The sequence below is a fragment of the Triturus cristatus genome, chromosome 1_1 (genome assembly GCF_964204655.1).
Source record: "Triturus cristatus chromosome 1_1, aTriCri1.1, whole genome shotgun sequence".
Taxonomy (NCBI): domain Eukaryota; kingdom Metazoa; phylum Chordata; class Amphibia; order Caudata; family Salamandridae; genus Triturus; species Triturus cristatus.
In genome coordinates, this window is record NC_140579.1 from 597,065,672 (window position 1) to 597,080,206 (window position 14,535).

At 44.5% G+C, this 14,535-nt stretch overlaps 1 long non-coding RNA gene across 2 annotated transcripts in view; it reads right to left on the bottom strand.

Moving 5' to 3' along the window:
- The window catches only part of LOC146870688 (uncharacterized), a 56,812-nt gene that overhangs the window by 6,581 nt on the left and 35,696 nt on the right, over window positions 1–14,535 (bottom strand). The window contains exons 5-6 of one of the 2 annotated variants that reach the window (XR_014979024.1): window positions 8,648–8,784; window positions 3,127–3,368 (exon numbers count right to left, since the gene is read on the bottom strand). This is a non-coding gene — a long non-coding RNA (uncharacterized LOC146870688). The remainder of the gene's footprint in view (window positions 1–3,126; window positions 3,369–8,647; window positions 8,785–14,535) is intronic. The other variant, XR_014979025.1, reaches the window with a different exon arrangement.

The following is a 14,535-nucleotide window of genomic DNA, read 5'->3' on the forward strand; positions in this document are numbered from 1 at the left end:
TTAGCAAATTGCTGTTGTGGCATATAAACCTGTGGTAGTGGAGTTATTTGTTGTTGATGATAGGGGGCATACTGATAAGGACCATATTGAGGCACTAGCCCTGACGTGTTCACATTTTGTCTTCCCCTTCCTCTCCCTATTCCTATCACTTGCTGCGCTTCATCACTCTTCTTAAAGCGACATTCAGCAATAAAATGTCCAATATTACCGCAGTAATGGCATTTAAAATTTCTTCTTCCTTGCATCCCCTCTCTTTGACCACTTCCTTGCTCCCTGTTTGCAACAGGAACCTGCACAGTCATTTCTTTTCCTGTCTTTTCCTTCTCATTTTTCTGTATCTTTTGTGTCACCAGTTTAGCTTGGGCTCTATCACTTTGGCCTTTATTCCTCCTTTCTTTTTCTTCCTTTTTTCTACAAAAATGTATAATATGTGCTTGTATTTCTGCCCAGGGTTTTACATCTAAAGCTACAACCTGATCTAAATGGTCTTGTATATCTCCTGGTAGCCCCTGTTTTAAAACATTGTAGAATAATCTGCAACTACCTCCCATGTCTACAGGTCCTACATCTGCTTCCCACTTTTTATTCATCATTGTTAGGTAGTCTGCACAGGACTGTCCTGGAGACATAGTTTGTGTCATCAATGCCCCAATATCTGGTCGGTCTGGGTACCTATTCCTAAATTCAGTCCACATCCTAGAGCGCACAACTCCAAAAGCAGACCCATCATGTTTTCCTTTAGTAATAGTCACTCCTTGTATCCCTGCATTTCTCATTATACTATCCACCTCATCCCCTACTATGGAGCTCAAAAGGCTCTTTACATCCCCAAGAACTAAAGGTATCCCAGCTGTTGCATTTTCAAATGCTTTTATCCATTTCCCTGCTCATTCATGTAATGGAGGCAGGCCTTTTTTTAGATTTTCTTTATCCATGTGTTGCCATGTGTTGCCATGGAACATAGACAGGCTGTGCTCCCTGTGTCTTATACAACAGTGGCATCTGCATTACAGCGGTATTCCTGTCACCATGTCCCTCATAAGGAGTGTCAGACCTTTAAGCATATTTCTTCCACACACACAGACTTTGTTGCATGTAATCATAATCCCACTCTGGATCCCCATAACCTTGAAAAATACATAAATCAGCCATATTTATCAATTCAGGGTCAAAGCATCCTGCTCTTGGCCACACTTTCATCTGTGGCACCATGCCTGCTGTTCATCCTGCAAGGTTATTAGTAAATGGGACAACATTATACCAACTATTTTCTCCCTTTGCTCCTATTTCATTGGGTGTCAAGTCACTGTTTCCTTTCCTTTCTTTTCTCTGTATAAAACTTGTCATTCCCTGCATATTTCGTACATGAAGGGGTCTTACTTCAGCTGGAGGGGAATTTTGTCCTAACTCTATCATACCCTCTGCGCGAAATGGACGCCCAGACCTTGTTGTACTACTGGGAAACACCTGCTCATCTTTTAATTGTTCCCTAAAAGCACTTTCTTCCCCTAATCTTCTTCTATCTATTTCAGCATTTCTGTTCTCAGCCTCTTGCTACAATTCCATGCGTTCCCGGTCAAGAACTCTTCTAGTTTCACTCTCCACTGAATTTATTTCTTCCTCATCTTTCTCATTCTCTCCTGTCACATTCTTGATTTCTAGATCATATCCTATGTCCCTTACAACTGGCTTTGCATCTGGTTTAAATTATATGGAATTGCATATATTTGAACAGTCATCAGCAATAACGCTTAATCTCTTAATTGTATTCTGTATTCCCTTTACAGTGGTGGTCATGGCACGATAACCCTTATCCTCTTCCTGATATATTTTTGATTGTGCCCCTAAATCAAACTTTGCCTGTGGGGTGCTAGTATAATATCCATTTCCCTCACTTGAGTTTTGAGGAATCTTGCTAGCCCATTCTAATATATATTTTGACTTTTGTTCCAGCAATTTTCCATTGTTGTCTTGTCTTAATTTTACTGAAATGTCTCCTGTTAAGGACACTGTTCCCTCATATACTTTTTCAGGTTTAAGAGGGTCTTTATTAATTGTTTGAGCAAAATCAACCTCCCCCATTTTTAATAAGTCATCAACCTTTGGTGTAACTTTGTTTATGTCAGTCAAAGGAATTAATATTGGATCTTTATAGCCTAAAGCTGGAACATCAGTGTCCACTGAGTCTATTGAGGTAGTGGGTTCCTTATCTTCCACTGACAATGATGGATACATACCCTGACGGCATAAGGGCCCTTTAATTATCTCAGAATATGTCGGGGATGGTGCTGTGGCTTCAACATGGGAATCCTGACTGAATATCTTCCACATGTCCAATGATGCTAATCTTTTTGTTCTCTTATCTCCTTTATATGCTGCTAAGATATATGATATTACATGGGCTATCACTGTATTATCAAAAGAGGCATCTGGGGGCCATGGAACCGGGGAAGTCTCTGTGCCTTCTGCCCATTCCTGACAATGTTTTTTTATTCTGTCAGAGTCTCCTGGAAATGTGGAAATCATATGGCCTAAAGGAGTCCCTTTGTCTCCCTGCCTCCCCTTAGAAGATTTCTTAAAGAAAGGCATGACCTTACAATTTTTCTTTTAATCTACCCAAAAACTTTTACTATTCTTAAAGGCTACTGTCCTAATGTAGTTCACACTAAAAATACAGTTGGTACCTCTGATAATGCAAGAGAACTCATAATCTATTACACATGATATAACAATCACAAATCTACATTATATTTATATATACATATATACTTAAAAAAACAACTCACATAACATATAAATACAAAATGTCAACTTTTCCTCTTTCTCTGACGTTTTCCTAATTCAAACTGTCAGGATAAACCACTTAGATAATTCCTATTTCTCTAATAATTCCCAAAGGGAAAGAAAAACAGTCTGCCAAGTTTAACTAAATAAACCTCTATTTCTCTGACGATTCCTCAACAAAAGGTCTGTCAGGATCAACAAAACACATTTAATTCTCTCTCTCTCTCTTCCTCTCTGACGATTCCTAAACAAAGGTCCGCCAGGATTAACTAAATACACATCTCCGTTTGTAACAGTTGTGGAGCAATACACAAGGATTCGACAATCGCCTTTTTTTCCTACCTTATCTGGCCGCTGCAGACGTCCCCCAGACCGGTACCCCTGTCATCCAAAAAACAGATCTTTCGTATCAACGGGCGTCTGTCATCCTCCTCAAATTGTGCACGACTAAATTAGTTGTCCGAAGGGGCCCCGAAGGGGAACCTCCCCAGCGGCAGGCAGGAGCAAAGGGGATCTCTTGGCTGGCTCTGCCACGATGTCGGGAAAAAATCCTTTAAGCAGTGCAAATCATTTAATCCCCACATCTGCAACAAAAGGGAGTACAAAAAGGTTTATTGTACATGCCAGGCTAATTCAGCTGGGAGAGTGATGTGCTATGAGTGAAGCACAAGTCAGTTTCAACTAACATACACTTCAGATCTACTTCTTATACTAATTTTGGCCTAGATCCATATTTAATACTATGTTCACAATAGAAAAAGCTTCCTGCTTTTCCGTTTTGTCCCACCCAGATTACATACATTTATTTAAAGAACAGCTCTTTCCTGTTGTTTGTGACTTCTCATGCCAAACTAACAGACTACAATGGAAAACATTCTTGCTGCTCTGAATTTCCTGTTACATATCCTAGGCAGGACGTTCTCAGCTCGAATACAATGAAGAGGAAAAAACACTTAAACCAAACTGCATTGAGACCTTTTTTGAAAGCAGGCTGTAGGTTATTTCTAGATACAATTGTGCAACTTTAACATGCACGTTAAAACATCATTATACTGTTTTTCTGTCTTTACATAATAATTCACAGTGACAGATAAAACTGAATAATTAGGTCCTAAATCTAAATTAGGGTTTTGATTCCTTTCAATAACATGCTTGTTTATGTGCCACACTGTTATTCTATAAATGGGCTGCACATGTTTTATTATTATGCTTTTCTACTGAAATGCAGTCTGAGTATTTAGGACAAGGTCAAATAATATTGTGCCCTGTTATTCTCTGAGGTCGACACTGGCATTTAGACACAATAAAAGAGAGCCCATTGCTGTTGTCAAATAGAGCATTTCTTATCATATAAGCCAAGACTTGCCATTTTGACAGCAGAGTGGAGGATTTGTAGCAGAGATCACGTCCTGAACCAGGCGCAAGCTCTATGCAAACTGAGATGCAGAGCAGCTAACATCAACTGCCAGGTATGGGGCCTGTCACCATCCCAGAGATCTTTAGTATAATATTGTGAGGCTAGGCTTAGGCAGCTACACCAAGAGCCATGATAGGGCTTTTCATTATGTGTGGTTTATTGGTGATGCTAATTACATTATTGTTTTGTAGGTTTTCTAATTGCAGTGCAGTTGCTTCATAATACAGCATGATAGACTCAATACCTTTTGTACACTGTTTTTGAGTCTTGTTTCTGTTTATTATGGACATGTTCACTGAGGGGACTAGAGTGTTGTGTTTTGATGTGCCAACCTACCTGCTACTCTGAGAAGGTTAAGAGTGCAGGTGAGGCACTATGAGCTAGTCTTGATTGGGGTTAAGGGGTACTGATGTGGTTTGGTGACTCAGTCCTTACATACTGACGTTCTGTGATCCCAGGCATAGTTTTATTCCAAAACAGAATCCCTACAACAAGGTCAGTGCTATTTCGAACAGCCCAGTCTCCTACTTAGAACCTATTCTTAGGTGATGTTCACAGCTGTCAATTTCTTCAAAAAGGAATACATGTGCACTAGGCCGGCTTGGTGCAGCACCTATTTAAATTGTTGAAAGCCCTCACTGGCGCAAGGTGCAAGCATGCCCCAGGAAGCAGCCTCATTCAGTCATGGCTGTCTAACATAGCGTGTAAAGGACTCGTTCACCCAAATCTTTGGTCTCTTGGCGCTGAAATAACAGTTTGTTGCTACCCAACACAATAGTACTCATTTTATCAACCTCGGAAGGATGAAACGCTGAGTTGACCCACTAAGATTCAAATCTGTGACCATGAGGTCAAATCAAATTCCTGGAGTGAGTGCAATAATCCACTGAACCACCTACCTGGAATTAACAGAGCAAAGCTTTTCATGGTTGGACTTGTAGTTTCTGCTTATTTTATGTGTAGGCCTGCAAGCCCTAGCATGCAAGGTGTCTGTAGAGGTGAACCGGCCGAAATGGGCCAAATTGGTAACTCTGCACGTGGTCTGACAAGGGTGCCTGCCAGTGCCCTCACAGCAACGGTAAAGTCTGCCCAAGTGTGCCCTGACGAGAAAGTGTTCCCATGCCTGCTTGTATAATCCCCTTTCATCGCCACGGAAGTTTATTCTTCCTGCGGCACGCCGTCCGAAGCCCAGACCGCTGACCCAGCACCTGTCTTCACCAAATATCCATTATAATCAAGTGCCATCCGCTCACCCTAGCAGCCCTCGAGCGCCCCCTGCTGCAGCCAACCTGGAAAGGTTTGCTACTCCTAACAGCAGAGTGTAGCCAGCAAGAGCTGGCAAGGCGTCTGCCTCTAGAAGTTTTGTGCAGGGAATAATAGCGCCAGTGGTGGCTGGTGACATTTGAAAGTGGTGTGGCATAAAATTATTGTTGTACTGCACTGCGGCGAGCGAGAGTAGCGAGTGAACCCGAACAACCTTGGGGAGGGGGTGGGGGGGATTGGGAGGATTATATGATACCCCAAAGAAAATTTTGAAATAAGAGTGGACAAATGGTGCATTTTCAAGCAAATTTGAGAAACCAGGAAGTTTAATAAGGCAAAAGGATTGAATTATTTATCGTTTAAGAAATTGCTAATTTTTATGAGCTATAGAGGTGATGGAGATACGTCGCTCTGGAATTATCTAGTGTTACCATTTTACAAAGTGTGCATGAAGATTGCAATAAAAAATGTGAAACCCTGGCCAAAAAATAAATAAATTGCTGTATGCCTTTAGGTATCAGGACGAAGGTATCGGAGTGCTTTACATGAGCACTAGTTGCATTACAGCGGGACACTTCATTTGTTAGGCACTGGGAGATTGAGTGATTTGCCCAGAATCACATGATGTTTGAGCCTCCGCCAGACTCAAAGCCGGCCTCTCAGGCTTAGGGACAAATGGTGGCCTTTGGCCTAATTAGGAATCGAATCCTAGTAATTCTGTTTCTAAATATAGGCTTGAAGCTTCCTTGAACTGGGCCTCCAGTATGCATGCGTGTCTTTATGGATGCCCTTTGCCACGAACTACCACATATACAAAACCACAAACTTTTTTCACGTGTAGATCTAGAAATATAGACGACTGGTGGTATGGCATATTCATCTGTTAACACAGACAGGTCTCAGTCTCTGTGTATTATGAACTTTATGATACCGTATACAATGGCATGCTGTCTGCTTAAAGAAAGGTACATTCTATACTAAAAATACGTGTGGCTGAAAGAGCCTTTGTTAAACCTTTAAAAGTAGTAGGGTGACTCCGTAACAGCACAAGCCTTATCACTGCTAGAACAACTTTCCCAATTCCTTACAAAGCTTTCTCTGTCTCTTTCCATTGCCTTGCCACCAAATATCTCTTTCTGTGTCCTCCTCTTCCTGTTTTTTAGGTCTCGTCTGAGACAGCGCTTTAGCGCTCCTCTCGCGATAGCTATTGTAAAAGGGGGATCTGGAAGTGCAAACTAATGCTTTTCAGGCCTCCAAATACAGTGCATGTGCGCCGGACGCGCGCACCATTTGGCAGCCTGAAAGCACTAGTTAGCACTTTCAAATCCCCCGTTTACAAAAGCTCATTTCGCGGCCGCTTTGATGAGAACATCAAAGCTGCCGCGAAAGTGCTCACCATTTGCCACCCCCTCCCTTATCCCACTTCCCTCACAATGGCAACAGCTTGTTTAACAACAACCATATCAAGATACAGAAAACTCAACAAAAGAGAGCGAGGGATGCACAAGTTGAAAGTATGGATGGGATGTTTGGTTACCTGTTTAGCAAAGGAATTGAGATGTTGTTGCAACTCCATCTTCCATGGGCAAGGAAAAACACATGCAGTCACAACTACGAGAGAATATGTCACAGTAACAGTATACATCCACCCCTTAAAACTGCTTTATGATGCGGCAGGCCGCACTCAGAATGGAAACACAGGTCCGCTCCACCCGTGTTAGCCTCGGGATCGCACATGCAAACACGCCAGAGTTAGCAAACAATGCCAGGAGTCCACGATACCGCAATAATTGATCATCAGACCATTACCAGGAAGTCTGTTCCAGGGTCCAGGGGTGCTGACGCGTCGGTAGTAACACCAGTCTGCGAAGTAGAGTCTTCGGTAAAGAGGTGCCCAAAGGTCTGTCGACTGAGCCGGCTGCCGGCAACAACTCTGTGTATGACTCCAACTGCTCCTAGCAATGAATTAAGGGGCATATTAACAAGCCAGGCGATAAAATTATCGAGAAAACTGCCGCTAAAACGGCGATAATGGGCTTGATAATATGGTCTATGGGATTCTAATTGAAGCCCATGTTAAATGTGAAGGATGTTTAACATGGGCTTCAATTGGAATTCCATAGAGCATATTATCAAGCCATTATCGCCGTTTTAGCGGCAGTTTTCTGCCGCTAAAGCGGCGATAATTTTATCGCCGGGCTTGTTAATATGCCCCCATTTTCTGTTCACTTTTGTGATAGATGAAACATAACCCCAAAAAGCCAGTTTCGCACCCCCAACATTCTCTCCCCAGTTAGGTCCCTGAGAGTACATCCAGCAGTGGCGTATTTGAGGGGACGCCTATGCCAAAAGCCCGGACACAGTTCGAGTTTTCCCAGAGCCCCCTTTCCCATAAATAGAATGAAATATGGTATAGCATATGTAAAAACTTAAAATGAATCGTTCTAAAACTGCTGCTAAAGGATATTCGAGCAGTCTGAGATCAGCAGTACCCTTATTCGCGATCAGATAATGGGGGCTCAGTAACTGATCCCAGGCGGGCACTGTTTGCTTTTACTTGTTTAAAACTACCTCCCGCCCCAAGCTGGAAAATACCAGCTGTTGTGGTCCATTGGAGCTGCTGCGATACCTCATGTCGCATGGTCAATGAAGTCTTGAGTACACTCAAGCAGACGGCAGGCATGCGGGGCAGTTGGCAGCTAATATTTTTTCTTTGCTTACTTTTCTGTACATTAATTACTTTTCTCAAAATGTGTTTAGATGCAGTTTAATTATTTTTACATTCTTGCCTCCGATGCCTTGGAACTAATTATCGAGCATCGGAGACACTTTGCTGCGATGAAATGTTCTGAAAAGTGCGTTGCTGTGAGCAGGGAATGGCCATGGCTGACTGCAAGAATGCCTATGGTCTGTGAGAGGGCAGCGGAGGGCGGAGGCATCTCTGAACTGCTCTGGGTGGGTCTCAGGTTGCAGTCATTGTAAAATTTCTGATACCGAGGCATCATAAACACACAATCCCACAATTCGTGTTACCTAATGTAATCTGCACTTGTAAATATTACAGATTGCAATCATTTGTATGGCATTTTACCATTAGGGCGTCTTTTCAGTACAGCTCGTGTCGTGCTTTGTTTAATATCCCCGTTGGGTGCCCTACGCACACCACCACCCGTCGCTGCTTACCATGTTAACCCCTCCTCCTGTTCTGCTGTAACCATTTTGTCATTAAGCTCTCGTGTTTCATCCGTTCATCTAATGGCAGGCAATTTGCAGAGCGGACGACGGGGTTCTCGCTGCAGTCCTGTAACTTTTTTTTATTCCTAGGAACATTTCAAACAGATTTTTATTCAGTCCACTCAAAACATCTTTGCAACGACCTTTGACCCCCCTCACTGAAACAAAAGGAGATAACTTTAACATAGAACAGTCAGTAGCTTCTCACAAACGTATGACGTGTTTGAGTTGCTTAGACTCCCTTTCGAATCAATTAAGGGTTGTTCCTTTATCCAGTTCCACGCAAGTGTAGTGTAAAGCCCCCAGGCTAACTTGGGAAAACAAATGCTATCTGAGCCATATTTTTTAAAGCAACAAAGAAGTTGCCGATGATAAACACAGTCTTGTTCAGAAGTCACTACTTTGCTGGAAATGAATGACTAGATATCCCTAAAAGAAAGGCGTCCCCCAGATTAAATATGCATAAATTCACACTCGGTGACACACTGTGGTCTGCACACCCATGAATACTAACTTTCTGACATCACGCCTGTGTGTAAATACGTCTGACAAACGCACATTTTAAACCACCAGGCAACTTAATTTCTTCTTTTCTCAGGCAGTTTCCAAACAGAAATATGGTAACAGCATAGTTTAACATGTTTGTATTTGAGGAGGCATGAAGGGATATAAATGAAGTCGAAAAGAGCTTGAAAGAAAAGCCATGCTCTGTTATGTATGTTACTTGCAGACCACTGCACGTTGCAGCAGTGAGCGTTAAAATTAAATGAAACACCTTGCCGCCTTGCATCCCAACCCACAAACGGACTTGTCTCTTTGCAAGCAAAGTTTTAATGAATGAGTATAGTTATTTAATTAGATCAGATTATTTTTCTCCTCTCCATACGTTAAATGCTGCGCTGACTCTCATGGTTAATGGAGTCATTCAATAAATAATGTCACGATGTATTTCAAAACCGTCCACATACATCAAGCACATCTACAGTCTACATTGCCTATTTTCAGTGAGTGTTAGAAATGCACCACTCCATTAAAAAACAGTTCTTTTTACTTCTCAATGTTGGATGGTCTTTTTAGCTTGTTGATTGAAAGTTCTGCAGTAAAATGTCCACGCAATCAGCTAGCTCATCCTCTGGTCAAACCCCAAATCGATTTTCCTAGTTGCTTCTATGTACCTACAGCTTTAAAATAGCAAGCATTTGCAATGCAATAGGTCTAACATTTGCGAGAGTTTAAGCTATTGGCATTGTAAATGACAATGCCTTTTATCTGTTTTAAAAACCAAAACATTAATAAAATGCATTGTCATTTACAATGCCAATTGCTGAAACCCTCGTAAATGCGAGACCTATTGCATTGCAAATGCTTGTTTGTGTTTGGCACGGAACGACAGCCGATTGAGTAGGAAACTCACGTACCGGTACAAATTACTCCAGAAAGATCTTTATTTGTGCTAAATTGACCTTTTGTTAATGATATACTGAGGTGGTAATGTTCAATGAAGCTTGCATGTGTGGCCTCTCATAATCTTGTTTTGCCGCTGCACGTTCATTTAAAGCAGTGTGCTCGAGCGGCCACTGTGACTGTGCGCTCGTAACTTTAAATCGAGCACTAATGTCAATTTAAATAGATCAAAGCCGCTATACAGCCAAAAAATGATGAAATGTGGGACTTTAAACTCCACACCGCCCTCTGCTAAAACCCTGTCAGGAAAGTGTCCCAATCACTGCGCCAAACCAAAGCACACATACACGGTAAAACCTACTGTGCTTCCTTTAATAGCCTTCAACAGTTTCTGAGATTTAGGATGGTAAATGTATGACCCTGGCACTGTCGGGAATCCCGCGGCCCTTCACCACAGCGAGATGCACGAGTCTCAGGCCATTTATCATTTGATGGGCCAGTGTGGGCACATTTGGTCATGTTAAGCGGTTTTTGTACTACATTTTAAATGTAACACGCATGGACAGTGGTGCAGGAACAATTTTCTAAGTGGGGGTGCTAGTCTTCGGCGAAACCATACAAATATCATAGGAGTTAGCAAACCGGGGTATCTGAATAAGTGAGAATGGCATGGTATCGTATGAAGCCTTTAGAACACGCTGAAACAAATCCGCACGTCCTCAGTCACAGTCAGTCGCATGATCACCAGTACAGACGCATGTACAAAAACATACACATACTCACTTTCAAACTCGTAATGCCCCAAGCCCACCCACACCTAGAAGCATATAGTCCATACTGTAGAAAAAGATAATTGTTGCATACACGTGCGCTGACAACCAAACACACAGCTAGCTCAGCTCACACATTCGCCTAACCTCCCAACAGACATCGCCATACCAATGGCAGGCTCGAACACGCAGCTAACATCTGCTCAAATACCGCTCATTGCCGCTGATGAAAATGCAGAGTTTACCTTCCCCTATGTCACAGCCATTAGCGCGCAAAAGATAGAACTAATGGCCCTGCACTTGACCTGGCTGTGACCTGCCTCTCCAGTTACCTGTGACCAATCGATAGTCACAGCATAAAGGTGACGTCACAGAGGCCACCAGCCCTCTGCCCTTCTCAACTGTTGCACCCCTGAGGCTCTGGAAATTCTATCTCACCTCCCCCACAGCTGCCTGCAGTCTGCACTTCACTGATTGCTATCTGACCTCGCCCGTGTCTGCTGCCGGCTTGAAGACGGAACCCTAAGGGCAACGAAGGTGGGGAAAAAATGAAAAAGCATTACGCTTTGGGAAAAATCTTTAAAATATTGTGCTATGAAGTATAAAGTACACAATTTTCCGTTTTAAAAAAAAATGTTCCCCAGCACTCTAAGGGGTATCTTTCACTTCTCTCACTTGGTGCTTTAGTCTCGTTACTTCTCATGTTTTCTCCTCCCCAATGTCCATGTAGAGAGCCCCTAATGTCTCCTCTCTCCTCCCTCCTTTTCCCATTTTCCACCTTTGCTAGAAAGTGCAGACTCTCAGTGGGGTTGGTTACCTGGGTGACTTCAGAAGAGGCGAGGTGTCATTGATTTGTTAGTCGAAGCTACTCTCGTATCGCCCTTTTTTGTCCTTGCCAAACCTGGAAGTGGGCTACATAGTGGCCATAAAAATATTGCCCACCCAGTGCTTAATTTGTGCCGGTGGTTTACGGTGCTCAGCACCAGCACATAATTCACAGGGCCGAGGTATACATTTTTCTCCTCACTCCGGCAAACTCAGCATCACCCCGGTGCCAGAGGCTGCCTGTGCCCCAGTATTGGCACTCCAGCGGGTTCTTCATGGGTTCTTCATTCTCCCCGGTGCCAGCTGCTGCATGTGTCCCATTACTGGCTCTCTGTCGGCCGGCAGTTACCAGGAGCAGGTGGGAAATTCCTGTCAGACCTGTACTGGTACCTGCACCTCAGCTGCATGCTGGCACCGAAAAAGGCCTGAATGTATGTAACCTCCAGCGCCTAGCCCCCTCATGTGTCCCAGATGTGCCCCTTTCCCTTCCAGCCCCTCCAGCCTAGCACCAGACCCCACGCTGGCCGGCTGCCCGTCTGGTTCGTGACACTACTTCCTGCACTGGGCTGTTTGCACAGGGCCCAGTTCACCCTGCCTGAGGAGATGTGAGACACCTTATTCCTCCTGATCCACTGCACTGTGGGAAGTCATGATTCCTCCCACCCAGTACACATAAAATGCATAATTCCAGGGCACCTCAAGTGCCGTTTTTGAGCTCCGGGACTTAATCTTTTACAAATTAAGCACTGTAGGCCCACCCAAGGAATAGTGGAATTTAAAAGGAACACGTTAACCTTATTTTTCTTGATATCTGGTCTTGGTACAAGAGGTTTATACATGAATGGTTGGCCTGTTTGGAGTGGGGGTGTCATGCATATTTGATTTTGATGTGCTGTTTAAAGAATTGTACCAGCAACAATGCAGAATGGTCTTGGCTGTTTGAGAGTTCGCTTATATAACTTACAGCAATGTTCTGTCAAAAAGAATTGTAAAAACAAATTTTTTTAATTTCAAATGTGCTTCGTGTGCAGGTTAGAGGGGGAGAAAGCTACGGCCAGCAATAAATGCCACAACTTGCACTCTGCCTTCTACCCAATTCGGTGCTTTAGAGTAAACCGTGACCTCAGAGCACCCTATTTCTTCCATTATTGAGGGTGATTTAAAATGCAATGTTGACCCTATAGGGCGATCAATAAGCAAGAAGGCATGAACAGGCAGAAGGCAGGGGTGTGTAACAACAGAACTTTGCTCTACGTGGAGGAGGGAAGGGCGGGGCTAAGTAACACTGACAAACACCATTGAGCCCAAAATCACTGCAACGCCGCCGTGACTTAATGCAAATGAAGGGCTGTGCATAAGGACAGAAGGACGGGGATAGTTAACATGGACAAGGTGGAGCAGAAAGTCATTGTGGTGCATTTAATAAATAAAAGTCCAGGGAAATAGCACCATCGCTGTGATTGCAGCGCGATTACAGCCAGGAAAGGAAAGGCAGCCATCAGCTGAGCACCAGCGCTGCTCGTGTCCTGCCTGGCAGAGTTGGTAGGAGAAAGTCCTTTATTAGGTCGAGGACGTCCGGTCTGCCGAAAGGCAGAACCGGAAGTCGGAGATTTAATGACTTGGAGAAGAGGGGCTTGAACCCGCCCCTCTTCTCCCCTGTTCTCCATTGGCTGGCCTCTTGAATGCTGGCCAGCCATTGGAGAAGAGGTCAGTCATTCAGATTAGGCCCCGTCCTTTTCGGATCGGGGGGCATGTTTTTTGCAAGAAGTCTCAAGGAGGAGACAACAGCAAAACACGCCCCCGAATCCGAAAAGGACGCTGCGTTTCTCCGAGGCATTTCTGCTCTGCCTCGGAGAAAGGCGGTGGTGTCTTCCGGTGCCCTCAGCTTGTTCCTCTTTCTATCCTTCGTGCCACGCATCTGCTCCCAAGTCTAACACCTCAGACCTCCCCCACCCAAGGGACACTGAAGGTGTCACGTGGCTGGTCCACCAATCAGGGGTCTTCATCACCCCCACCCTCGGGTCCCTTCGAGACACCAAAGGTGCGCTCTTAGAGTCAGCACAATACTCCTCCACGGTCAGCTCTTTACCCCCTTACGGACTAGGATACCACGAGACTCACACTCTACCATCTCCGATGCCCTTGCAGGTGTTCATGAGGAGTCAAGCAGATAGCCCACCGTGGGTCTCTAGGCGCTAACAACAACTGCCGTCTGACTAGAGAAGCGTAGAACACATTGCCTCGAATATTCCTGCGCAACGCCACGTCCTCGGCACTGTACGCCATACACTATAGCAGTTTCCATGTATGTCTGCCTTCAAGTGCTCACAGGTGAGCCCTGAGGCCTCATGGGGGGCAAATGAAACTGGTGGCGGACATCACCCTGGCCCCCACCACAGGTGGACAACGACCTTCTCTTAGGCGACACCCCTTGCAGTTTCCGAAATAGCTCCGTGAATCGAATAAAGTCACTCTGTTAGACGGCGACCTCAGAGGAGCCCGGAAGGGGGGTCCTGACTACCCTGAGTCCCACCCGTGCCGGGCACTGGCGGGAGATTCCCCAGGGGGAGGAATCTCGCAACTAGGATCGTACTTCTGGCACCACACGACACAGAGAGACCACACTGGGTATTCTCAGAAAACAAGCTTTATCAAATAGGTATCACTGCAAATATGTACAAGGTGAGTACGGGCTCAAGAGTCTCGGAAAGGTAGGGGGTAGCGGGACTGTCTCTGGTAACGGTTCAAAGCAGGGACGTATCCGGCGCACAGCTCACAATCCTCGAGCTGGGGGATACGTGGTCGGAGTCGGGGTCCGGCGGGACCGTGAGAGTCTGG